The sequence below is a fragment of the Pagrus pagrus genome (assembly GCF_965226575.1).
Source record: "Pagrus pagrus genome assembly, chromosome: 11".
NCBI classification, from domain to species: Eukaryota; Metazoa; Chordata; class Actinopteri; order Spariformes; family Sparidae; genus Pagrus; species Pagrus pagrus.
Window position 1 is genome coordinate 12,171,556 of NC_140195.1, and position 25,003 is coordinate 12,196,558.

At 42.2% G+C, this 25,003-nt stretch overlaps 1 long non-coding RNA gene across 3 annotated transcripts; it reads left to right on the forward strand.

Moving 5' to 3' along the window:
• Nucleotides 1-294: 294 nt before the first annotated feature.
• Nucleotides 295-24,608, forward strand: LOC311265012. 3 transcript variants are annotated; one of them, XR_014623525.1, is made up of 3 exons: nt 295-428; nt 2,798-2,900; nt 24,560-24,608. It is a non-coding gene; the product is annotated as an uncharacterized lncRNA (long non-coding RNA). The 3 variants fall into 3 exon arrangements; XR_014623526.1 differs by lacking the exon at nt 24,560-24,608 and adding an exon at nt 17,587-18,243; XR_014623527.1 differs by lacking the exon at nt 24,560-24,608 and adding an exon at nt 4,610-5,039.
• Nucleotides 24,609-25,003: the final 395 nt, after the last annotated feature.

The window sequence follows — 25,003 nt, forward strand, 5'->3', positions numbered from 1 at the left end:
GTGTTGAGTCTTAAAGAGGGGCCCTGTGTCAAAATGTATTCATTTATTTGTTGGTTGCTTACATGCCACATATTATTCAAGAATTTCTGTTTCATCAAATTATCACAAACTAATTGGCATACTGACAAACCTAGGCAAGGTAGTTTCCCGTCCTAGCAACACCGGGTAAGTTCTGGGCATAATGGACGGGCAATTGAGTGCAGCAGTGCAGCCTGCTGCTGCAGTACAACTTTCAGCCACCAGGGTGCACTGAGCGCATCGTTGCAGCACCGTAGCAAGGAGGAGAGTGACGTGCCACCGGACCTGCGTTGTCTGTCCGACTGATGCACGTGTTCATGGGTCCATATTGTTTGTCAGTTAGCTAGTCGAAAATGTGTACCTCGCCACAACAGTACCATACACAAAACGTACAACGGAAAGTCAATAAGGTGTGTGTACTAGCTGACAATTAATTTTCATGACAGATATGTCTTGAAGTGCACCTTAGCTAGCTAGCTTCGGTGGTTAAGCTACCTGCTAGCCCTGTTTTGGACTGTTAGCTAGCTGCTATAGTGAACCTAACCCAGCCATAATTTTATGGTTAGCTAATTCGTAGCTGGAAATTAACCAAGTTATCTAAGTAAATATACTGAAAAGTGGAAAGGGTGTTTTATAATAAACTGTGGTGTAGGCTGACTAATAAAATTGTGTAATAACTGTAGATTTTTAAAGTTAAGCTAATTTTGACTACTTTCTATATGTCAACATATGAGTGGCTGTCCTGTGAGAACTACAAATCTCTAAAAAATCAACTTTTGATGGTGTCATATTTGGGATGATGTATTTTCCAGCTAATCCAAGTGGGTTTATAAAGCATTTATTTACTTTAAGAAGCTCTCAACACCTAAAAGATACACCTAAAATCAACATAGTGTTATACAGTAAATTTAATCACCAGCAGTGTAAAATGTTTAATAGAATTAGCTCCATTGCAGCCGGCTACAATATTAAAATGCATCTTATGTGTTACTGCATCAATGACAATAATCTAAAGTTAATAGTATAGTATATATATATAATAATGATAGAACAATTATGATGATAGTCCATTTTGGCTGCTTGGTGAGTAGAAAAAATGTTGAGTTACTTTGTGGCTCAACACAGGATGAGCTTTTTAAACATTTTGAGGAAACCAAAATTATAGTAGTTGTAAAGTTTGGTAGGTCATTGGAAAAACCATGTCTCCATCATGTTTATTCTCTCTCTAACAAATGGAGGCTTGGCTATAAAAGGCTATAAAACCAGTATGCACCCAGTCAGTGGGGGGCAGTAGAGGGACTTTCTCTCATGTATGGCTTTAGGTGAGCCCTCATATGTGCCATTTCAGAGGATAAGCATCCCAGCTCTCCCAGTGTACAGTTACACTTCTCCAGTTCTACCTACTTTTCTTTTGTTTCAGTGGCATGCCCCCATCTCACCTCACTGAGCTACACATTAACATTAACAGACCTTAAAATTAAGCTTTGGTAACGGCTCCCATAGAGATGGCAGGGAGCCTTCAGAAGAACAAGGAAAGAACAGGGTTGTATTTGCAATGTTCTTTAGGGAAAGAGGATACAGTCAGACAGTGTAGGACAAGAAGAGTTGTGTTTATCGTCCCAGTGCACTGAATGTTGGTTTCCTTTATAGATGAAAAGAGTGAGTGTGTGTGGACCAGTTTTCTCAAACCAGCAAAATGACAAAGTGTAAATGAAATTGGCTTCTAAACAGGCACTGCATTTCAACTTGCAGTATGATGGTGAAGTGTAAATGATTTGGGTACATCTACATGCTTGGGGCAACTGTAATGTAGAGCATATTCCTCAACAGATCTGTCTTTATTTCCAGGACTGCAATTAACGACTATTTTCATTGACGATTAATCAATTACTTGTGTGGTCTTTTTAAATGTGAAAGAATGATGACAAATGTCGATCAGTGTTTCCCAAAGCCAAAGACGACATCCTCAAGTTTCTTATTTTGTCCACAACTCAAAAATATTCACTTTACAGTCAAAGAAGGGTAAAGATATATTCACATTTAAGAAACTGGAATCAGAGAATTGTGACTTATTTTTCTTTGATAAATACTCAAACTGTTTAATCGATTATCAAAATAGTTCTCTGTTAATTTAATAGATCACAACTAATGGTTAATCGTTGTAGCTCTATTCTTTTCAGTTAAAATCCACCTAAAATTCATCACAACTACAACACAGCATCTCTTAATTTCCACTATCAACAGAGTATGGCAATTTGTCGTGGTCAGATCAGTTAATCAGTAGTGGTTATTGCAAACTATCCAATTAAGTGCCTTAATTAGGCATTAGCTGTATCAATTAAGAAGCAATGCAAATTGCTTCCCACCCATTAGTCAATCGTGACTGAATTTCCCACTGAAGTAAATTAGGTATCTAAACATGGACCTTCTTTTAATTTTTACCTTGTTCTCAGCAGCTTGACGGTCGTCTGGTATTTTAGGTAACCAGTTTTGAGCTACTGTCAACCATAGCCTTTCTGAGCATCAAACAAATGAGAGGCAGAAACTTCAGCAAAACCTGAACAAATGGAAATACTGCAAAGCCTGTGGATAGCACACCTTCGTGTTTTCTGGTTCAAAGATGAACATCATGTATTAAAAGAAGCAGTCAGAATGTCGCTTTGATTACTTTTTAATACATTTATTCTAATATTCATTTTATTTACACTATATGTGAAGCTGCGTCTCATTCTAAATATGGTTTATCATTCTTAATATCACTTTTTATTATGTTTTTTAGGGATCCTTGAGTGTACAATGGATGAAACAGTGCTGTGACTTTGTGTCATCTGATATGATGGAGGCTTCTCTTTGCCTGGTGTCTTGAAGGAGGACAAAAACAAGTAAGGAAAGGGGTACATTTCTACATGTGTTTTTTAGTTCCACTCAGCTGCCCATTAGTGTTGTGTAACAGCATACATGCGATGTGACAGCCGGAGGTATCAGTGATTAATCGTGTGCATGTGACTCGGAGGAGGCAGCAGTTGGAGCAGGTTGTGTGTGCGTGGTTGAGTGTTCCTTGCCATATTTCAGCGCTGTCAAAAAATCATTGACATGTTCCATCCAATTCAAAGAATGTTTAACTGTTTTAAAGGGTTTGATGGGAAAGCAAGTGATGTGTGACTTGTAATTACCCCCTGTTCAAAGTTTATACTTGTTTTGAAAGAAAACAATGTGGTTAATATTTCTCCCCTCAGTGAACCAACAGTGATAAGTGCTTTCTCCCAGTGTTTGATGGTTTTGTTTGTTGAAGGGGTGCAAAGTGTAGCTTTGATTTCTATTTCTTCCATCATCCATCCAAGTAATGTTAGTGTAGAATTGTGTGATATGGCGACATGTACCCTGAGACCATTTAAATTTGCTTTGCCTTTACGAACATGTTTGGTTGTGTGAGGCCATTTTGGGCAATGTTGCAAACCAATGAGCAGAACTGCTTTATGGCAGTATAGGATTACATGATTTTTGCTTCAGTGTGATGAAGTGTGTTTTTATTTGTGGTGTTTTCTTTGCTGGATTAGCCAAAAACAGACATTCCAGTCTGTCCCTTTCTTATTGTAAAAAAGCTGTTGCTTGTGAGTGACATGCAGGCTCTGATAAATTAATAAATTATCTCCAAAATAGAGCTATTCAAGTTATCTGATGAAAAGTTATGTTACCATACCATTTCAATACCATGCAGCTCTAAGATGCATGTGAGATTTGAGGATTATGCTCAGCACTGTCATTGACGTAACGTTAAGAGTCACTGATTGGACTTTATGGCAGCTAAGGACATCATTCCTGCCGTGCAGCTGCGCAAAGTGACAGTGATAAACATATTTTCAAAAATTAACATGCTCTATTAATGAGTTAAGAATTAAGCTGCAAAGATTGCATTTGTTTAGCTGTAGGGAGAGAGGAAATTATTTTGCAATCATCTGAAAAATCACGAGTAATAAATTAATTAAATCCTTTACTCATTAACACAAAATGTTATTATCTTCTGTACAGGGTGTTCGGATGTGATTATCTCTGAGTAAATTTTTTATAGCATGAACGAGAGGCTCTATTTTTCTATTTTCAAGTAGCTGTATGCGTGTAAAAAAAAAAAATCTAAGAGATTTCAAGCATAGGAGGAATTTTTACATTTGGGAGGGAGGATGCAATCAGTAGCATGGGACTTGCAGAGGCCTCCTCGGGTGACAAATTGAAAGTGTCTCGGTCTAGTTTATAGCCCTGATCAGGTCAAACGAAAAATATTGGAGGTCTGGGTGAGGAGACAGGCCCGCCTGGTGCAGATAAATGGACTGATCATTTCTTATTGAGAAACAATTCCTAAAAGGTAGTTTACTGTGTGACTGGGGAAGCGGCGAGCGGAGAGCAGAACACGCACCCACTGCTCCCTCCCTGACCCTTCCTCCACTGCTGGAATTAAATGGATAGAGAGAACGCGCGTTTCTGATGGCACTCCTCCGCCAGAGAGACACTCCATTTGTTATGAAGTAGGGGTTCTGATGAAGTGTAGGGAGCTCCTCTTTCTTTTTACCCCCTTTTTTCATCCTTCCTTTCTCAGGCACTACAAGGCCGGCCTTCAGTCTGCTTCACATGAAATGGATGGAAGGAGCCGATTGAATTTTACACTCCCCTGGTCATGATTAATGTGTTTGGTGTGGGGCGTCTTGGCAGTGAAACTCCACTACCACTAGCTGGTGCTCAAGCTCTCCCATCACTGTAGCCTAATAACTTTGCTGAGAGGTGGAGGAGGGAGGGGGTTGGCTGTTAAAGCGGGGCAGTTTTGTTCAAGAAACCGGTCCTTTCATAGCCCACAACCCCTTCAACTCTTCTCCCCCCTGTGTTAATAGAAAATCTCTGCTCTTGCCCACTCACTCATTATTACTTCATGGTCAGTTTCTTAGTGTGCTCTGTACCCAGTGTTACTTGGCAGGCTGTGCTGTAAATGTCAATTTATCACTTAACCCATTGTTAAAGGGTGAGAGGACTAATAAAAGATGCCAGGTCATGTTATCGGATTCCTTAACAGATGCTCATGGTGCCGGTTTACGTATTCAGACTCCATGCGTCGACCTGAAATTACACCAGATTTCCCAGAGTGGAACATTTGTCTTTGAAAATTGTTTTTTATTCATCTCTTGTGAGCAGGAGAGTTGTAAGTAATGTAACGTTCAAGAACTAAACAACACAAAGAATTGCAATAGCTTATGTTACAAAAGAAAACTTAAAATTAACTTAATTATCTTGTGAATTAGAAAATGAAGTTGCCAATCGTGACCTGTACTCCTCCAGGCATCCTCAGGATATCTGGTGATAAAGGACCCATATTTAATGGCATTAATGGCAGTAAGGCTGGGAGGAACTGGACTGGATTTACAGAAGTGCCTTAGATGAGAGATCAATAAAGAGGTAACTGAGTGGATGAGCCAGACTAAGCAGGAATAGGAGCAGGTTTAATTTTGCATAAATAATGTACGGTCTGAGAAGGGAGAGGGAGATAGAGGCGGTGCAGCCAGATGTCAGTTCGATCTTTCTTTTTTGTAATTTATTTTCTCCAATATTCAGTTGCAGTTTATCTCATTTTCTCTCAAATGTCCACAACATATTTTACCCCCATTTCGTTTGATTCATAATCTTATTTCCTCATCACTGCTGTTCATCTATTTCCACATTAATTTTGCCAAGTACTATACAAATATCCAATGTGTTTATACAGTTATAGCCCAATAGAAGCCCTTTAAGTGGATTGTATGTTGCCCTGCTGGAACTCCCAGTGCATCCTCCTCTGTAGTCCAAACCCTGCTTCGATCATCAGGACTTCAGCGGATGATGGATGGAGCTGTCTCCCTCCAGGTTGTCATAGCATCTGTTGCATGGTGCTCACTATATCCTGCTCTGTTGATGCTTGCATGCACACAGATAGGTCTCCACCACTGTTTGTGTGCGGGCCGTTTGGTGGGTAATGATGGAAAATGAGAAACACAAACCCACCTTTCAGCACAAACCTCCCGAGGTTTGAAATTATCTCTGTTTTTCATGCTACAGGTAACAAGGTGAACACAGAGGTTTTTTTTTGGACTAGCTCACATTAAAAGAGGACGTCCAGACCCCCTTTCGTCTGAGCTAAGCTGACTCTTAACAGAATGGGTGTCTGCGGTCGAAATGGTTTAAAGGTGGCTGGCAGGTCCATCCTCTACTTAAGTTGGTGGGGGTGAACGTATAGAGGGAGGAGAGAGGAGATAACTGGAGATAAAAACAATGGGAGAGTGACGAAGGGAGGGATAGCTGAATGAGGGAGAAATCAATAGGAAATCAGTGTTTGGGGAGGGCCTGTCGTTTATCAGGTGACACGGTTAAACAGCGTTAAGGCACTAAAAGTGAGAAAAATATGGGCCATCCCCATGCTGGTATTGATCACAGCGGAATGGGGCGGCAGAAGGCCGAAGCCACTAATAAAATAAGACGTATCTGAGTGGGAATCAGCCAGGGATCGATGGGCACGGTGATCAAGGCCAAAAACATCTTCACTGGGATTTAAGCTTGTTCTACCTTCCTGTGTCCCCCTTATACACCCCAGCATGAACAAGGGGTGGTGTGATGGAAGCGGTGGGGTCACTTAGATGCCCGTCAGGCTGGTCTTACCTGTACCATAAAACTTTGACGTAGAGAGAGTGGGGTAAATGCATGGATTGGAAGTGAGAACTCGTGGGCTGGGATGGAAGGGAAATTTGCTCTTTATCTGTCATATGCTTTAATTCATTTGAATGTAAGTACTTTTTTCCTAATCTATACTGTTACTTTTATCTGTCTGGCATGGTGACGAAATGTCTATTCCACAGCTTTTTTCGATCACTTAAGCTCACATGTCGAAGTGTCTTTTGGCACTGAAACTCAAATTTCATACGGTGGTCAGGCCAGCACCTTGCATGGTACCTGGCTGCCATTGGTATGTGAGTGTGTTTGTGATTGGCCATACACAGCCTGCAGCTGCACTTCGGGAACATATCCTGTGTGCAAGAAGACAATCAACTGACAGAGGTTTCAGAGTTAACTATTATTTTACACAGTTGTGTATTAAAAATGGTCTAGAAAGTGCGAAATTGCATACTCTTAATGGAAAAATGTAGAATTTTCTCGGGGGAGGAACCATAAACCATCCACGAAGTATGTGCACCAAAGTCCACCAATTAATTAATTAATTAATTATTTTGGCCTTTTATGGCTTTGTTTTTACAGGACACACTCAAAGAGTGACTAAATGGGATGAATGGGACATGGGAAAATGAGAGAGAAGGGTTGACATACAGCAAAGGGACACATGTGGTTGTCGAACTCGGCTGCTGCAGCGAGTGCATAGCCTCTTTACTACAAAGTGAGCTATTGGTGGCGCCCCATGTGTGCATTTCCTAAGTAAAATTCAATTCCGGCACCTCTGCAATTATTTATCAAAAAAGGTCGACGTTTAGGTTATAAGAATCTTTCTCAAGTTTTTAGGTGTCTCTTCAGCTGTTACTGGAGCTCTGCTGTCGATAACAATGACAATCCTGCAAGATTTTCACATTTCCTTCTCCCTTTATCTTCATACGCCCTCATTTAAAAGCTGCTGTGTTGGTGTCATCACGCCAGAGGTTTTGTATCAGAATGGGCCATAACAAAGAGAAAAAAAACAGGGAAATTAGTTGTTGTGGCTGATTAACATCTGGCAGTCGGCATTAAACGAGTGTAGGAAAGCACAGAAAACGAGGGTTTTAGTATTATTCCAGTGTCTTACTTCTGTTTCAGTATAGAAGCAGTGATGTAAATAGATAGGATATCTCTATACAGACCACTGTTTTCTGACTCTTTACCAGTTCCTCTCCTCATTTATTGCACACCAGATGGAGCAAGAAGGATTCTGTGAAGCAGATATGATAGGAGAGGTGCTAACAGAAAAGTTGAGGCCTGTGGTCCAAAGGGACGCTCATTCCAGTAATTTGAAAGTCTTCTCCATCATTTTTGTGTGCATATAGTTCTTCTGTGGGGTAACTACCCCTAAGTGTGAATGAGGACATTGGATGTTCTTTGTGTTTGAAGCCCCTCTAGACCGTGTCTGCTTTCTGTACTTGGTATATCTTTCAACATCACATACATAACACTGCAAAAACATTGTGTAATAACCACTGGAAAGCTGCTGTAGTTCTTGGAACATCCTGGTCCATCTTTCAGCATGCTAATGAGCGAACAGCTATGCTATTCACAGGATTTTGAAGGAAGCTTCCTGTGTTGAGCAAAAATGCCAACTGGCTAGCGTAGTTCAGTGGCAGAGGGCATGATGAGAAAATCTGGATAGTTCAGAGTTTTTGTTCAGGACAGGAAGGTTACATGGGCCATGGAAGACTTACGAGAAGCGAGTGGAAATGCTAAACACCCAATGACCAGAATCAGTGTCAGTTTTTTCTTCTATCTCCACATTTTTCTGCGCCTCGTACTGCAGTATGTTTAACAAGTGCTACAAGTGAGAGGCGACTGAGGAGAGAGCAGAAGTGTGACAAATAGCAGCAGATCATGCAGAAAATGTGCAATGCTAAACATCAGTTACTGCACATGGGAGAAATGGTGTGTTTGTGCAGTGTTTGCTGTCCAAGGAGTTCTGGTGGGGAAGTTAAAAAAAATAAAACAGGGTCGCTCTCACATCTGGGGACTTGGAATTGAATACATGGCTTCCTTTTCACAGTTTAAAAAAATTATGTTGAGGAGGGCAGAAAATCTTGCTGGGGTTTTGAGTTTCTTTTGATGTGTCCTGATGGCGATTATGAAATCCAATAAAAGCTAATTAGGAAATTAGGAGGCAGATCAATAAAGGTTTGCTCTGGTGGAGCATGCTGTTTCTCTGTATGTGTGTCTGTGTGTGTGTGAGTGTGTGTGCGTGTGTGTGTGTGTGGGGCGGTCAGTTACTTGTCGACCTCTTTCTGCCCAGGGAGTGTGTTGCAGCTCTGACCCGGCCAAAGCAATTGTTACTGATACTCCTCTGTGGATTCAGTTTGCTCTACCCTCACATGGCTGTAATTTATATTTTGTTGACTGCCAGTTTCTTCGTCCATGTGTAATCTGATTCTATGGGTTCTCATTTTTGCTAATTCCATCATCTAATGTTACACCTAATGTACCCTGAAACCTCTTTATTGCTCTTTATTGCTCCAGCTTTGCTTTACTTACTTAATTTATTTATTTAGAGTTGGTTTAACCACCGCGAAAACAAGTGACGTAGTGGTGTTGCACTGACAGGAATGTGATGGAGAGTTGTATGAGGTTTCTGTCTTGCCCTTGTCTTGAAAGATGGATGGCTGAGTTCAGATTCTGTATAGACAACCATACTATCTTGAATTTTACCCCTTCAGCACTTTTACAAAAGTGAGCAAAAAAGTTTAATATTCATGAAATTAATATCTCTGTTTATGATAGCCCTCCAAACTCAGCAATGCACAAAGTATATCGGGACGTTTTCATTTTAAACCATCATGCAAAACCAGTATGGATGTGACAACAACCAGGATCATACTGGGAATGGGGTTGAAGGGTATGGTGGTGTTGGAGTAGGGGTTTAGTTTGAGGGTGTATTGGTGAGAGGTGAGTTCAAGCCATGGGCCTGTAGGATAATAAATGAGTTGCCAGGCCAGGCCAAGAGGATCGCAGGGTGTATTGGACAGTACCGACCCCTCCCCACTTCACTCTCCCACACCCCAGTCCTCTCCTTGGCCCTACATGCCGCCCACCGGTCGGTATGGAAACGGGCCTTATTTAGCGGCCGGACTCGTCCGTGTCCGTGGCTGGCGATTTGTCCTTGTCTAATTACGGCTGCTAGCTGCTGCCCGCGTGCACATGACTAATGGAGGGGCCGGGGATGGGGAGGGGCGAGGTTGGGTGCAGGGGGGAGGCTGCAGGGGAGGAGGAAGCAGTGGACGAGCAGGCCGGCCGCCGGTGATTTGTGGACCAGGCACTCTGTCATTGCCCTGGACCCATTTGTCTTCAAGAGGAGTCGGTAAGAAGAGGGGTGGAGGGGATGGGGGTGGCAGCGGTGGGGGCTCCAGGGCAGAAAATGGTTTACAATGACTCCCATTTTCCAGCACTTTCATCCTTGGCCACAACAGCGTGCATGGTTTGCCAGCGATGGGATGGACTGGGCGGCTGATGTGATGTAGGATATGACAGAAACCTTGACAGCTCGCCGCTGCTATTTCTTTTTAGGGGGCTGGCTTGATGGCCACCCTCCCTCTCCCCTGAGAGCAAGCCTTATCTGTTTTCTGCCTGTCATGTGGCGAGAGCAGAGGCTCCGTAGATTCAATGCTCTGCTGTCTGGACTCTAACTTGGAGACCAATTTTATCTCACATGTCTCTGACTATGCACATACATCACCCACAGCTTAGACTGTGGATGTTGTGTTTTCTTTTTTATGTCACCATTCAACACTCAGCATGTGTAATTCATCCAGAGATTATAGACAGTCAATAAAATTAAGGTCCCATTTGGTAGGCATAGATTAGATATGTAGCAAAGAGTATTTGAGGTGCATTTTGTGCCAGCGCCCCATTCTCTACTAGCCTTTATTCAGCATTTCCCTCCTGTTATGTGCAGGTTGCTGAAGCCACCTGCGTCCCTTTTCCACCTGGGGTCCTTATTAAACCCGAGCTTAGGTTTCTTCAGCCGCACAGACAGGAAAGAGCAGCAGTAGGGCAGGAACTACTAACTCTGTATTGATTTTACACTGTTTTTTATCTGCCCCCCCTTTGCTCTTTCTCCAGGTCTTTTTAAGTAAATAAACACCAGATTTGTCATGTTTGTCCAGGGAGAGGAGGGGGTCGATGAGGGGATAGGGAGTGGTAGAGAGAGGCCAGGCCCAGGCCTCGCGCTGGGTCAGCCATGATTCATTCTGCCATCTCATGGATGGAGGGATTCTGGTAGGATTGTTGAAGGGTGCCTGTGGAGCCTCTCTCTGACCTCCCTCGCTCCTGTCCCTCCCCTAACGCACGCGGGCAGCCCCGGTCCTAAATCACAGACTGTCAGTGTGTTGGCAGAACAATGGTGCAGGGTCTTCTGCTCCATCTCAGGCTCCAGCCGACTGGACATGGTTTCCTCCATCGTTAGTGTGAGCTCGTACCCTCTCTGGTCCTTCCTGGCCCCTGAGCCCCAAAGGGCCCAAAGGAGGCTTGGGGTTAGGCTTAGCCTGATGGTCGGATGAGTTGCTGGGCTTGAAGACCGTTGGTGTGGGGGCAGGGAGTAAGGAATGTTGCCTCAAGGATGTTATATCTCATTTCTTTGCTCGTTCTATATGCAAAACATTTATTCTGGGCATAAGAGAGTTTGTGACAGTTGTTGAATAATAATCAAATGTTATGTTAAGTTTACCATGAGGGTGATGAAGAATGTCAACAAGGGTTGGTTAGGACTTAAACGATATGATGAACAATTTGATTAGCTGATTGACATTTAATTGTCAGCAATTACGATAATCATTTTTCAATTAAGTAATTTATGGAGCAAGAAACAGTTGCTGTTCATAGTTTCTCAAAATGGGCTTCTTTTCTCCATTATATATCATTGTAAATTGAATGTATTTGGTTGATAGACTGCTGATTGGACAGAAGTAATTTAAAGATGTCAGCTTAGGCTCTGGGAAATTGTGTTTTATTTTCAGACACATTTTAGACTAAAAGTTTAATCGATGTAATTGTAAAAAAAGATTAATCAACAACTAAATAATCTTTAGCTGCAACCCTAAATGAAATCTAGTTTACTGGATAACTATCTCAGTCATTGGTTTCTCTTTTTTACCCTCTCCCTTTTTGATTGTTTTCTCTGACTTCCCGATTTGCCCTCCTCCTTTTACTGTTTAAAGTCAAGAGTCCGAGGTCAGTCTATCAAATCTCCTAACTGAGGGTCGATCAATATGTCAGCAGCCCAACACTCCCCTCAGCAGTTATGATGATGTTCGTGGTCCTGCGCCTGCCTCGGCTGCTGTTACTGCCGCTACAGCGCGCTGAGCAGGGGATCGAACCCAGCCTGTCAGGGGGCCTGACGGAAAGCATGAATCACTATTACTGGAGCTGCTGTTTGCTCCCCGGTGCTCGGCAGACGTGCAAACTCTGATGCACCCTAAGTAGTGTACCAGCCTGGACCACACACACACACACACACACACACACACACACACACACACACACACACACACAAAGGTTATTTATAACAAAAAGGCCTTCTTCATATACTGGAATGTAAAGGTGAATTAACTGTGGACGAACACAGACACACACTCATTTAACCACCCACCCACCCACACACACACACACCCACACCCACCCCCACACACACACACACACACACCTAAATGCGCACACTTTATCACTCAATTAAGTGTCAGTTGGTATTTGACCCATTAGCTGCTGGAACCTGATCCAGCCTGCCCACCACCTCTGGACTTGTTTGCCCCGCTGTGAGCTCAGTTCAGTGGGTCTGGAAGGGCTCCGGTTACCCCTCTAATCTCATTGGAACGCTTTAGCCACGGCTAGCGGATGCCTGCATGTCCGACAAACAGCCCACACACTAATAGCACCATGCTTTGTGTTTATAGTTTGTGTGTGTTTGTGTGTGTGTTCTTGCACGTGCACAAAACAATTCCTGTATAGATCTGTTACTGAACAGTGAGCACAGGGCTAGGGAATACGATGTTGAAAAATGGTTTGTGTGCGTGTGTGTGAAAGCAGTGTGTTTGTGTGTAGAAATAATATTCTAGTTTACAGGATGCAATTTCCCCTTAATATGCCCATCCTAATGTAATTTGGCGTCTATGGAGTGTCTGTGTGCTGGGCCGGGCTGGTGTGTGTTTCTGCTGACTGCTCCTGTTTTGTGTTTATATGGATGAGTGGCTCTCTGGGAGAGCATTATGCATCCTTTTCAGCATTTAAAGATTATGTGCACGGTGGCGGCAGAAGCATTAGACAAACAAGGAAATATGTCTTTGATTAAAATATCTTTTATCTTTTTATTGATTAAAAGGCTGAGTTTGGTAATAGAGTGTCTCCGCCCCTTCCCTCTGGGCCTTTTTTTTGCTTTCTTGTGCTTTCTATTTTTTCAGTTCCCCTTCTATTACTAAGGATAAAAGGAAGCGAATGTTTACTCTAAGTATTTTAACTACACAGCTAAACACATTTTTTTATAAAGCTCATTTCTAAGCAGCTGCAGTTATGTCAAATGACAAATAGGTGCACACAGTGGCACAATTTCCTTATAGCAATTTAATTTTTATTTGTGAAAGTTAGATGACAGCAACTTGTTTAACATCAATACTGTTTCACACACTCATAACTGAGGCAGCCCTGTTTGTGTTTTCTTTTTCACAGTTAGTTGTTGAAAGTAGGTAGATCCAGTCATCGAGTTGTCAACATATCGTACCACAAGGTCTATTTTCCTCCAATTCTTATAACATATTTTTTACTGTTTGGAATAATTGATTTGTCTATTGCTTCACTTTATTTCTGTCCATTTATTTCCAAGAACATGTCTTGCAAAAAGGAGAATGAGAGTAGTGTTCCCTGTTAAAAAATCACTCAACCAATCAACATAGTGGCCAAAATATTCCCAATATGATTGTTTTTTACCATATTGTGCAGCCCTACTGTACAATACAATTCTATGGGTTACAGCCTCAATATTTTTTATGAAAAACAAACGTTATTAAAGAATTGTTTCGGCCCATTTTAAATATTCTGAACATCAGACGTCTGAACTTACACTACTACACTACATATTCCACTACTTGCATTTCTAAGCACTAAAATACATTAATTATTTACTAATGATTTGAGTTACTGGAGTTTTCCACAAGCATGTGCACCATGTAAGTGGAAAAAGTTGGCCAAGCACACTTTTTGAACCTTGACTTCCCTGAGGGGCCACATGTGACAGCGGGCTGATAGACACATTTACACAAACACAGTGAACGTCTTGCCTACAATGGCTTGATATCCTCTAGTGGCTTCTAGACATCAGGGTCAAGCCCCGTCTGTACCTCATTAGTCAGGTCACGAGACAAGCTGGGTGAGAGGCCAGATCATGTCCTTAAGTCAGAGCATGTTTATCTGTGTCCTTCTTAACACCTCACTGTCAGGTTTTTTTGTCCCTCTGGTGATGACAAAGAGAGACAGTGTATCACACACACGGTAATTCAGTGTGTGTGTATGCGTGTGGGTCTTATGTGTGCTTGATGGGGAGACACTGAGCTGAGGCTGAATGAGAACAGATGGAGATGTGCTCTTTAATTAACCCTGCAGAATCACAGGGCTGAAAACAGGCCTCGGTCCGTGAATAACATCCAGCACATCCAGGGTGTGTGTAGGGTGCAACGTTAGTGTATATGACTTGTGTGTGTGTGTGTATGGAGTCTGCTGTGGAGTAGCCGGAGCATCGACCCGTTCCCCCACCCCCCTTCCCTAGAGCGGGGCGTTTTATTTCTCATTAGCGGGCAGCAAACTGCTGGGGGATGAAATTTGCTAACAGGAATTAAAAGTGCATTAACACATCTGAGAGATTCATTTCTGCTAATAGTTTTATTAGTGCTCTGACCTTTCAGTTCATTAGAGGACTACGGGAGAAGGGAGGAGTGGAGAGAGGGAGAAAAGGGTGGATAAGAGGGTCTTAGGGCTCGCTGTACTTGGGTAGACCTTTAAAAGTAAATGCAATCACAAAACGGACAAAATGGCGGCAAATGACTGCACGTGTTGAGCTTTTTAGATTTGTTGACTATAATTGTCTCTTTAGGATTGTCTGCATCCTTCTTTTTTGCAAGGTGTGCCCTCTCTCCTCTTTCGTGAGATGATAATGATGCAAAAGTGCCGACCACCTGATCTTCAAGCAACTGTTTTAAGATGCTGCCAACTCAGCCTCAGCGGCCCGATGCTCGCCTCCCTCCACTCAATTACCAGAATTTATAACACAGTGGTTTTCAGGTCTGTTAGCGCTTGAGTGTATCACTTATCCAGCCGGTTAATTGTTTATGAACTGTGCCCTCCCCCTCTCTCAAATGAAGTGAGAGAACCAAGAAAAGAGCAGTGAGTGTGACAAGAATGGCATTTGGTGGAGGGGAATGGGTCAGAATTGTCAACAGTGTTTTAAATTTAAAGTCCACCAATCAAGTCCAGCAGTTGTTAACAGTGTCCCTCCTAGATGCCACAGATAGACAGTGAGATAGTGATTGAATTTACCCTATCAAGGAGGGCAGCTAAAGGGGAATTAATGTTGTTTTCTTTCTGTTTTATTGGAAAGCAAGTGAGACAAGTTACAGTGCAATTTGCTTTCCCCTGTTCCCTATAATTAGCACCTTACAGAAATGAAATAACATTGACGAGAAGGTCAATAATCCTGATCTATAGTGAAATTAATCCTGCTATCGACACAACAAGCAAACAATACAATTAAGAGCAGAGGGAGGAGAGAGCGGAAAAAAGAAAATACAAGGAAAGGAGCAGGTCTGAGGAATAGGATGTGTTTTATCTCCTGGGTTCACTGTGCAGAAATCCTATGAAGGTTTCTAATTAATTCATCCATTGTTAATGAAGGCAAAGCGAGGAACCAGGGATTATACATGAGGAGAGGAAGCAACACAATTAGAGATACCAGCCTAATGATTGCTTTTTAAACTTGCTTTTGTTTCTCCCTTGTAGTTAGTTGACTTGCTGGGATACATTTATTGGCCATTTTGAAATGAGCTTAACCTCTTCTGCGAGCCACCACGTGGAAAGACATCAAGGTGGTGAAGTTAAAGTTTAGTTTTAAGTAACTTTGTGGTATAAACAGAACTGTGTGCACATACATTTTTGGACTATAGAAACATGTAATGTTTAGAGTGCTCATCAGCATGCAGGAAGCACAGTCTTAATTTAACAAAGTCTTAATTTACAGAGATGCCTCTCCTGAAATAATCAAAGTGACCACTCTCCAAACTGAATATAGGCTGTTGATTGATATCTTTTTCATCAGTTATACTGTACAAACACAATAGAACACAAGATATCCTTAAAACATGATAAACATATCTAAATAACATCTCCTAGTTGGCACTGATCAAAGAATGGACCAAAGAGCAAACCTAGGTCTCAGTAGCCTTACTCACACATCTACACAAAACTGTTACAGGATGCCGTGTCCTGTCAGCCCATAGCAGATAATACAATGCCAGTGACAGAAGGGGCACGATGCTGTTTCCAGCTGAGTAGTTTTAACTGGCGTTTGGACTGGCCTGTGGATCCGGAGGGGAGCAGAGGCCGAGCTTGGTGGGCTGCCGGAAGGATGGTGCATCCGAGCGTCGGAGGGTGAAGAAGGATTGCCTTTCAAGAATTACGAGCCATTAAATCAGAGCCTGGAAATCTCAAGGTTCCCCAAGACTGCTGCACAAGGAATCTGGGCTGGAGAAATATTGTTTATGGTTTAAAAGGCCTGGCGATGGATTTATAAAAGAAACATTCATCATTGCAGGAAAACGGAACAAAACATTCCGGAAATAAATACTCACTCTATAGGTATACTTGTCACCCAGACAGCACAATAACAAGTGAATTGGGAGGGAGATCCTTCATTTGCTGGCAGCTGGTCCCCAAACATGCTCTGTGTGAGTCTGCGTCTGTGTGTGTGGGCACACAGTGGTTTGAGTGTCTGTGAAAACATCTTATTGCATATTGAAGCAAATAAGTACTTTTTAGCTATTGTCCTTGTGTGTCTAATTTGCATATACAAGAATATCATGAAGTATATCTTTGAAAGATAGATGATTTACACCACAAAGTTTTATCCTGACTGGTTTTGCTCTTGTTTTACTGGCTTGAGTACTTTTTTTTTTTTTAAATGTATCTTCCCATCATTTCCCATTTGACATGCCAATATAAGTTGGTCCTCCAGGAAACATAATTAAGAGTATTGATTATCTCTTGCTGCTCTGTCCCTGGAATAGAAAAATATGGCTTTAGTGAAGTAGCATTTTACAGGAAGGTGATGGGTTTTTGTCAGTGATGTGACCTTGAGACAGTGTGAAAAATCGATGCGGTGGTCTTAGTGCTGTCTGGTACAAGAGGTGCACTGAACAGGTAAATACACTGTTGTGTGTTGTATGTTGTATTGACCAGTAGTCCAGTGGTAGTAGTAGTTTTCTTTTGTAACAGTCTGTATGATCTTATCACATTATACTTGATAAAGTAGTTTGATAATCCACTCTGCCCAATACTTAGTCTTACTACATTAGATCTACATTATTTGCCCATTATTTTCTTGATCAGTCTTCCGTGTATGAAATATCAGTTGAATTAGTCAAAAGAGTTTTTAGCCATGTTAGTGCCTTTGTGAGGCTTTAGTTAGGCACATGAAATTTTGACCTATTCATTCTAAGGGAGACAGAAATGGATGTATAAAGTGTCATGACAATCCATCCAGTTGTAAAAGCATTTAACGCTGAACCACAAATTTGACACACAATTTGACACACAATCATCCATTTTCTTCCGCTTATCACGGGTCAGGTCTTGGTGGCAGCAGACATGGCATGGTATTTCAGATGTCCCTCTCCCCAACAACCCTTTCCAGCTCCTCCTTGGGGATCCTTAGGCGTTCCTAGGAGAGATGAGATATGTAATCCCTCCAGTGAGTTCTGGGTCTGCCCAGAGGTCTCCTCCCAGTTGGTCATGTCCAGAAAACCTTGGAGAAGCAGCGGCTCTACTCTGTGCTCCCTCCGGATGTCTGAGCTCCTCACCCTGAATCTAAGGCTGAGCCCAGCCAGACTTTGGAGGAAACTAATTTCGGCTGCTTGTATCCACGATCTTATGCTTTCGGTCACTACCCAAAGCTCATAACCATAGGTGAAGGTTGGAATGTAGATCGACTTGTAAATGGATTTTTAACATTTTTGCTTAAAATATTACTTGATTGTCAAAGTTGTTGCTGATTAATTTCCAGTCAATCCCATTCAATGATTATTCCACAAGATATTTCAGCTGTATAACACATAGAGCTGCTTAAAGATACAGTCGCTAAACTCTCACATTGTGTGTGCTCAATATTCTCTGCTTATTTGCATTGGGTCGACACATAGTTCCTTAAAGATGTCGGTGCATGTTCAGTCACGTTCTGTAATGTGTCATCTTCAAACCTCCTCCAGCAAGATGGCCGCTACGCCTCTGCTCGTCAGTATATTTTATAAAGGTGTTTTCTTTTTGATCTGCTTGATTTCTTATTTACTGTATGTATGTTCACACAGCCCAGGAGGAACAGCATGGGCTGTGGCGAGGAAGTATTGATTGATGAATGTATAAGATTATACATATTGACTGATATTGATGAGTGAGGATTTGATCAATGCCACACTGTTATACACACTTGTCCTCCTGGGGATTTGTGACGTAGGGAAAGTGACTGTAGAATGAAAAGAGAGAATGAATGAGAATACAGGAAGAAATAGAGCTAAAGACAATGATGGAGTGGTGTGGCAGGAAAAAAGAAGCGTGGGAGAATTCACCATTTGAACTACACATGTAAGTGTGCATTGTCAGGGCAGAGTCTGTGGGTGTAGAGATAAGTGTGTGAGGGCTCATGCAAACGCGTAGCAGTATGTAAATATGCATGTGTCTCACTGTCCAGGAAGGCATGGTGCTGACAGTCAGTGGGCAGACGTGTGTATAGTATGTCTGTGTGTGTTTGATGGATGGGCTGGTAGGGCAAGGCCGCAGATAAGAGTGCAAACAAACTGGGTAATAAATGAGAGCGACGGAGGAGCAGTGATGGGGCCCACTCCCAAGCTCCTGATGCATGCCGACCAGCACGGGCAGCCATTTGTATTAGAGAAATGAGGAAGCTGTCAAGGGGATGAAGAGACAATGTTCATCCCTAAAGAGGAGAAAGGTCTCCTCTCTCTCTTTCTTCTTCACTCCCTCTGTCCCTCTCTCCCTGGATCTCTCGGCCGAACACACACAAACACACAAAAGCCACACTTGCTCTTTGGATTTCAGCTCAGCAGGGGGGTAATCAGGGCGAGGTAGGGTGCTAATGTAGGCCGTAATGAGTGGAGCTCTCGGTGACACATCACACACCACTAGCTCTGTTAGGGGAACGCACAGTGGTGGAACTACTGCTCGTACCGCACTCTCTCTCTCTCTCTCTCCCTCTCTCTCTCTGTCCCTCTCTGTCTCTCTCTCTCTCTCTCTCTCTCACACACACACACATGCAGATTCAAACGCAGGTGTGTCTCCCAGCCTGGTAACACCTGGGGATAGGAACATTGCAACAAAACTGACAAAGAGAAAAGTAAGAGGGGAGGAGACGATGAGAGATACGTTTTGGTTGATGGAGTTGAAGTAAATTGAGAACATTTACTGGCTTTACGGGCTGCGAAATAAAAAATCATATACACATATTTATAATTTTGATGGATTCATGATGATTAGTGGGAATAATCATTTTTGCATCACAATTTCATTTTCACCGGAAAAAATTAAAATCTGATCAATGTGAGATTTGTTGGGTAACAAACAAACAAGCAAACAAACAAACCTGTTTTCTTACCTCTGGAGAACAAGATTTATAAGGCAGGGCACCGCTGCATCAGTATTTATTAGAACACTGTTTTGAGGCATTATTTACCTTTATCAAAAAATTGCAGCCTCAGCAATTTGGATATTGCAGTTTGCCATGTTGCGATTTTGATTATATTTCAATCAACTGTGCAGCCCAAATCACAATTATCCAGCTGCTGAGGTTGATTAGGATTTCTAGAATCGAAACACAAAATAGATAATAAAAATACAGCTGATTGCTGTAGTTTGAACTACCATTGAGAATATGAAGTTGTAAGATGTAACACTACCTGAACCATCAATTAAGATACTGCTTATACAATAGAAAGTCACTAATTTCACTCCTTAGTATATGTTTATGTAGCCCCAGATTGGTCCTTAAAGTCAAGTCAACTGCTCTAAAATGTTTTGGAAAAATTTACTTCACCTTAATTTGATATTTAAATGCAGGACTTTTATTTATTTTTTCTTTCTGGTGTGGTGAGAGGAAGGGAAAGGGGAGAGGAGGAAGCAGGAAAACCTGCGCTGCAGGAGAGGATGCTGCAGGACAAAGTCTGTTTGCGTGCATGTATTTGCGATTGCTATTGGTTTGTTATTTACGTTTGTGCTATATCTGGGTGCGCAATCCTTCACCACTGTGACGGCCAGTGTTCTCTGTGCCACCCAGACACTATAAGCACAGCCTGGTAAGGCAATGGGGCCAGGCTTCATATGCTTGCTTGCTTGCTTTATTTATTTATTTGTGTGTTTGTGTTTGTGTGTGTGTGTGTGTGTGTGTCTCACAGCCTAGGGCTGCAGCTGGGGGAAGAGGAATTTGGGCCTGCACCTGCACGGGGATAATTAATGTGGACGGAGTGTTACCTAAATAAATCAGTGCCTCTTGCAGCCTCAACAGGACTTTTCTGTTTAGGGTCAAAATCTTCCCACTCTGCACTGGATTAATCATGCCTGCAAGCAGAGACGAGGCACAGGCAGCAGGGACACAAGCTGTATTTGCGTGTGTATGTGTGTTTGTTTTGTTTGTGTGTCGGCGCCTTCGTGTGCCCTCTCACAGAGAAGCTGCGAGGCTATTTTTTCCCCCTCTACACCTCCATCCTCAGCATTGTAATCTCTTAGAGGACAAACAAAACAACAGAAAGTCATAATTTTCACAGTTGTATAATTAGCCCCACCCTCCTCGCTACAGTGATGAATAGGTGAACCTTTTGTTTGCATTTGTCATGCTGCGGTGGCATTGTCACAGATGTGAGTACGTGTGATGCAGAGGTGTGGGGGGTCAATGCATGCAGGGATGGGTGTGGATGCAGGCTTATGATGAGATGTTTCTGTGTGTGTTTTGGGCCCCTGGCACTTCCCCTATCCTTCTTATTCTTCTCTGTACATATATTTGCGCCACAACCTCTCTAGTCGAGTTGTCCCCGGTCTATAGAGTGCTTATCTCCACCTCTCGCTGCAATCTCTGACAGCAGGTCTGCTGTTCTAGTCCAGTGCAGATCTACGTCCTACTCTGTCCACTCCTATCTCTCAGACAGATAGCCTCTGATTGATCTCATCACCTCCCTCATCTATTATTCATGCTACCTTTCATGTCCTGATGGAGGAAGGGCAAAAAGTGGAAAGGAGACACTACCTGTTTGCTGGGACCTCTGTTTGGTTTGTAGACAGAGAAACAAGACTACTCACAATTAGGAAGTCGGTGTTGTTTTTTTTTGCCTTCTGTCTCATCCAGCCCTGAACATGTGTTCACAGATTTCCCCAACCTGATTGATCTGTATAATAGAGTGGAATAGCTTTGGAATTGCCGCCCCATGGGGGTACACAGAGATGGGCACAGGGACAGAGAGACATGTACTTACGGCTGTTTGGGGAGGAAATTAATGGTGCATTTTTTGTTTTTATAATGTGATTTAATGATGCAATTCGTCTAATAAAAAGAACATTTTTTAACATTTACACGTTCATTTACACATCCCCTTCTTCACAGAGGGAAACCCAGTGGGCCAATACAAACATCTCACTCCTCTCACCCACTCAGAGCGCTGCAGGCCTTTTTATTGCATTGTGATGGATGATTTCAGTTTGGCATTTTTCACCACCGTGCAACATCCAAATACACCCCCTCCCCATTTGAGTGTATAAGGGGGCCATCCTATATTCACAAAGCTGACATCTAATGCATATTGAGTGTGTTTTGTAAAGGATCATTTGATTGTCTTGTAAATGAAGCTTTGCCTCTCAGCTGCTAATTTAGCCACATTCCATCTCATTAGAGAGGAGAAGAAGGCAACAAACGACCAAGGCATTCTCTTAGAAATGAACGCTTCTTTGATTTCAAACAGCACTCACTGCAGCTGAAGTGCCAACAGTTTGAATAACCTTGGATTATAGCAATGTCTAGGAGTGCTACAGTAATACAACAAAATTGGAGGGATGAAAACAAAAAGCAGACTTCCCTCAGAGTGTCCGGCTCTCTCTCTACCTTTCTTTTACTCTTTTCCTCACCCCTCATGTTTCACCCTGTCCCTCTATCTCTTTAGAGGATGTGCAAGTGTATCTGGTTTCCTGAAGCGTTTAGCACCTTAGCCACAAAACCCGGACAGGAAGCCCACTCTATTTGCAATGTATCAATTGCTCTGAACAACACTCCCCTTACCTCCACCTCCCGTCAGTCGGCAGCTGGCTCAGCACACACTTCTCACATACCTTCACTCAGTCAAATCTGCAAATGCGCAGAAGGATTTTTCCTGTAACGTTTAGTACCGTGAATATACTGTAACCGAGCATGCAGTCTTCATCAGCACTAACACCTTGAACTAAATGGACAAATGTATCCCTTTGTGCACACATACACACATTCAGAGAATCTGACCTTGGCTCCAGTTAGTCCCGGGGTTCATCCTCCGGCCAAGCTGGCAAGTCAAATGGGTCCGGCAGCCAAGACAGTGGCCCCAGCCGCTGCAAGGCTGCTGTCATCTGTTACACAGAAAGACACACAGAGGAACAAAAGCAGACAGAGTGTAGAGAACAACAGAAATAAAGCTTTAAAATATAAGTATACAGAGAGGTAATGGAGACATGAGGGTGTAGACTTTGTGTTTGACCTTATTTGTTGTATGTGTGAGTGTAAATGCAGGTGTGTGGGCATCCGCATTTCTTGCATGCTAGCAGAAATGTTTGCATCTGTGTGCGTGCAAGTGTGTATACAACTTCACGCACGTATACATGCAAATGTATGTATATGTGTGTGTGTGCGTGTGTGTGAGAGAGAGAGAGAGAGCAGGAATAAGTGCCTGAGGTGATGCCTTTTGAAAGGCACTTTAGAAATTAAAGCTGTGCCACTGTTCTGTAATGGGGCTTAAATGATCCAGAAAACACAAGATATATTGAGCATTTAATGAAACACACAGCACACTCCTTAATTCTGTTCTCACCCTCACCAGAGTGTCTGCCAAACCTGCTTTACGCACACACAGACACATGCACACGTCTTTCACACATTTACTTTAATTATTTACTCACTTTCATCTTGTTTTGTTTAATGCCCATATTATCTTTTTTAACGTATGTGTCTTTTGATAAATAATTTCTATAACTATATTTTCACACAAAGGTATGATCAAATAGTTATTATAATAATAGCACTGGTTTTGGTTTGTTTTACACTATTCGTTTTTTCTTGTGGAGGACAAGACAATAAGGACACATAGAGCAAAACAACTGAGTAGAATCTAAAGGATCATATTGTTCCTAGTTGGAGTTTCAGTTGGTGAAAGATAAAAGATGAGGTACTCAACAGAGTAATATGGTATTCAAGTTATATATATATGATGTAAGTGTATGTTATCTATATTTAACATATTTCATTAGTGTTGACCAGACACAACATACTGAGGTTGAGTTAAGTGTTTTTTTTGTTTTTGTTTGGTGAGTGGTTTAAATGTGTGTTGTCGCTGTATGCTTTGTTTTGTTTTGTCTGCACTTTGTGGGTAAGATTGTGGGTCTTTGTTTTGTTGACATTGTAGTGTATATTGCATACTGAGAAATCTAAATAAAATCTTGTAAAAAAAATAACAATAGGGCTAGTTATCATTTGAAATTCTTCTGCACTAGTCTAAATGGGACACCAACACCACAACAATGCTCACTTTCAGGAACACAAAACAAATATTTTTGCAAAGCCCTCAAACTTCCCAAATGTTAAATGTTGTCTAAACACAGTCAATCCCACAAAAACGTTGACAGAAAAAATAGCCTACAATCGGCAAAATTGTGATAGAGATCAGGAACCCAGTGACCAAAGAATAAGTAAAAAAATTTGATACATGGAGGGAAACTTCTTGGATTCATAGGCTTGGTGCGTTCATTTTTTTACAGCCTTTTTTGGTATCATCATTTCATTATTTTCTGTTTGTATAACCTAGTATGTCATTACCTGGGTCCTGTGATTACCTCCGATTAAACATGTTAAAGATTGGCCTTTCAATGGTTTAGCTATTATAAGACTTTTTAATATTTCCTTTGTTGTTTGATGCAATTTCTTATATTTAGAGTGACTTGATTGCCTCTCTACATTGTATTACACAGAGCGTGTGCATTTTGGTCCAAAAGAGTATTATGTCTTAATACTCAGCTACGATAATATAATTATATATCTAGATATATATTTCCCCTCTCCAGCTGTAGTGTAGTGTGTGGTCCGTTACAGTGCACACCACATAGTTTAAATCAGAAATCTACCTTCTCCATACGTTTAACTGAGGAGAGCAGCGAAGCAGTCACTTTCTTCCTCGTTGTCTGTGAATGTCCTTTGTGGTTTGGCCATACATTAATAATGTAAAGGTAATGATCTCGAGACTAAAGGCCCTGTCCTGTCTTGTCTCCCCCCTACCTCCCTTTCTCTCTCCGTCCATCCCCCGTCTGTCTGTAGAGAAGAGGCTCGGGGCAGAAAAGTGAACGGCTGTCGTCCAAAGAGGGTGAGTCAAAGAAACAGGAATTCCTGTAGAAACAACGCAGGCGACGTTTTGCCTCATTGATTACTCGAGGAAAGGGGGAAGGAAGGAAGCAAAGAATCATTCTGAGAAAACATCTCTTCTCTGCCTTTCCCTTCTCCCTTTCCTTTGCTTCTGAAGTTTGGTCTTACAGAATGATGGATGAGGAACTTGCACTGTGGCCTCCGATGTCCTCTCCTCTTCCTCTCTCCTTATCCTCCTCCTCTTCCTCCTCCAGACACACACACACACACACACACACACACACACACACACACACACACACACACTCAGACGCACTGTGTTAGCGAGTGATGGATGGGGAGCTGGCAGTGTGGCAGTAATAGCAGACACCCAGAACTACACTGCCACTTATTCATTTG